This window comes from Gouania willdenowi, chromosome 21, assembly GCF_900634775.1.
Source record: "Gouania willdenowi chromosome 21, fGouWil2.1, whole genome shotgun sequence".
In the NCBI taxonomy this organism is placed as follows: domain Eukaryota; kingdom Metazoa; phylum Chordata; class Actinopteri; order Blenniiformes; family Gobiesocidae; genus Gouania; species Gouania willdenowi.
The window spans coordinates 27,033,891-27,036,533 of record NC_041064.1 but is presented as its reverse complement, the minus strand read 5'-3'; the positions used below and the strand labels follow the sequence as shown (position 1 = coordinate 27,036,533).

General features: G+C 37.2%; 1 pseudogene; it reads right to left on the bottom strand.

The window, feature by feature from the left end:
* Nucleotides 1–2,292: 2,292 nt before the first annotated feature.
* Nucleotides 2,293–2,410, bottom strand: LOC114455742 (uncharacterized; annotated as a pseudogene).
* Between the last annotated feature and the right edge of the window lie 233 nt (nt 2,411–2,643).

Sequence of the window (2,643 nt, the reverse complement as noted above, 5' to 3'; positions counted from 1 at the left end):
TAAAGATAGATAGAAGTGATCCGGATGAGTCAGGCCCTCATTTCTCATCTTAATTTAATTTAGAACATTCCTTAGTCCTTTAATATTACTTTTAGTTCTGTTAATCAAATTATAATAATGGTTATGGTAATTATTTTAACTCTAAATATCTATTAAATATATTTAATATTTTTGTTTGGTTTCTTTTACTCTACGAGTCTATGCAAAATAAATCGTCTATAGGAAATTATTTTTCTTTTTTTTTTTTTACAAGCATTTTGGATCTCTTTTGTCATCCACGGCTTATACTGTTATTATAAGTCATATCTTTGCAAAAAGAAATCGCCACTTCGCTTTGAATATATCCATGTTTCAGACATAGCTATAATGTTAAATGGCTTTACAAATTTCCCAAGAAAGTGTTTGATGTTCTGAAAATGTGCATATAGACACATATAGGTTATTAAGGGATTTGTAGGTGATGAGCAGGATCTTGAAGTGAATATGCTGTTTTATTGGGAGCCAGTGTAGTTGATGAAGTGCAGGGGTGATGTGGTCCCTGGAGGAGGTTTGGGTGAGTAGCCTGAAACTTCTGCTATTACAGTAAAGTAAATTATAGATAGGCCTTGTTCATATTTGATGATTGAGTTAAACTGTTCATCTGTGAAATAAACATATGATGACAAAAGGTCATTGAGAAATTTTTGGTCTGGATCAATGTCTTGTTCAATCCCCGTCATTACGAAGCAAAACAAACATATCTATACATATACAGTATATATGTATTTATAATTAGACATGGCTAATGTCAGTAATGCCGCCAGGATTCAACTTCATAGTTCGCACAAACCAGTAGTGTAGGGTCAGGGGTTTGAATCCAAGCTCAGTCATATTTTCTATGGTGTCTTTTTTGGACTGGCGACTACATTACATTAAAAATCAATATAAAATATGCTACGTCAAGCGGCTGTCTTTATAGCCACTGTAGTGCACTTCCCCAACTTACATAATTTTTTAAATTATGATTACATTTTGAGGGAAATCATCCTTTTGAAACTCTGTAAGTTGAGCATTTAAACCGTAGGTACAAGTGGACGTGTCTACGATAAGTGCCGTAAACCTATGGCCAGAGATGGCAAAAGTACCCAGATTCCTTACTTGAGTAGAAGTAAAATACCTAAGTAAAAAAACTACTTGAGTAAAACTAAAAAGTACTGATCCAAATATATACTCAAGTAAAAGTAAAAAGTACAGGCCCTGAAATGTACTCAAAAGTAAAAAGTATTTCTGTTGCACGTTTCACTATAACATTTCTGCTTTTAACAGTACTGATTACCTTTTTTTTTTTTTTTTGATAATTTTAAGTTTTTAACTGTAGCAGCACCTACCTAAAATCATTTCCCAGACATGTTCTTGTTCCCAAAGAACAAGAACATGAATGGCAATAATGTCTGCACTGTAAAATGTTAGTTACTCAAATGAGCATTAACACACTTGGATGTGGTGCTCATTTTTTTTTCATTTTCACCGTTCGTGAGCGCTTCATGTCCTTCTCTGATGTCACCTGGCTTGCTTCTAACTGCGCTGTGCAGCCCTAATAGCGTTATTTGTTTTGGCCACTAGCTTAGTAGCGGTGTGCACTGCTGAAAGATGTTTAAATAACTTGCGTATGAAGAGGACACTTGACATGTTTTTTTTTTTTTTTTCTTTTTTACAGCTTGCAGGTTGAAGTAGTGATTGTACTTGCATGCTGTAAACAATAGTTTTAAATCAACAGACTGCTCCAGGCTTTACATTGTTGCTTCTTGTCCTGTCCCTGACAGCACAAGCTTGGTAGCAACGCCCACTTACCTAAACTCTGTCACTGATTGGCTTACCATGGAATTTCACTCTACTTTTAGCCAGTCATCATTACTGTGTCTGTGTAAGGCCTCCCCCTCTCCTTACTTTCAGCTTCTGTCTGATCCTGACTGAGTGAGCCGCTGGGTCAACAGTTGATGCATGCCGAAAAAATTTAAATATAGCCTTATAATAATAATGCATCAATTTTATATATCGCTTTATCATAGACACTCAAAGTCGCTTTACAGAATTAAGGCATTATTCTTTCACTCCACAGTTAATGGTGGTAAGCTACTGTTGTAGCCACAGCTGCCCTGGGGCAGACTGACGGAGGTGAGGCTGCCATAGTGCACCATCGGCCCCACCAACCACCACCAACACTCACTCACACACTACATTCATACCAGGCAATGTGGGTGAAGTGCCTTGCCCAAGGTCACAATGACAGATACCACTGGGGTGACTGCCACCCCACTGTGGCACCTGGAATTCTCAGTGGTCTCTCATCCAACTACTAACCAGGCCCAGACCTGCTTAGCTTCAGAGATCTAATGGGATCGGGAAATGACAGGCTGGTATGACCACATAGGCTATATAAATAAAGTAACAAGCCTTTCTGGAAATGTAAGGAGTAAAAAGTACTGATATTTATGTTGAAAATGTAACTGAGTAAAAGTAAAAAGTCGACAGAGAAATAAATACTTCTAAAAGTACAAAGTACCGGAAAAATTTACGAAAGTAAGTAACAAAGTATTTGTACTTTGCTACTTGCCATCTCTGCCTACGGCTGTAGAAGAAGTGATCAACCCTCTTTATGCAGCA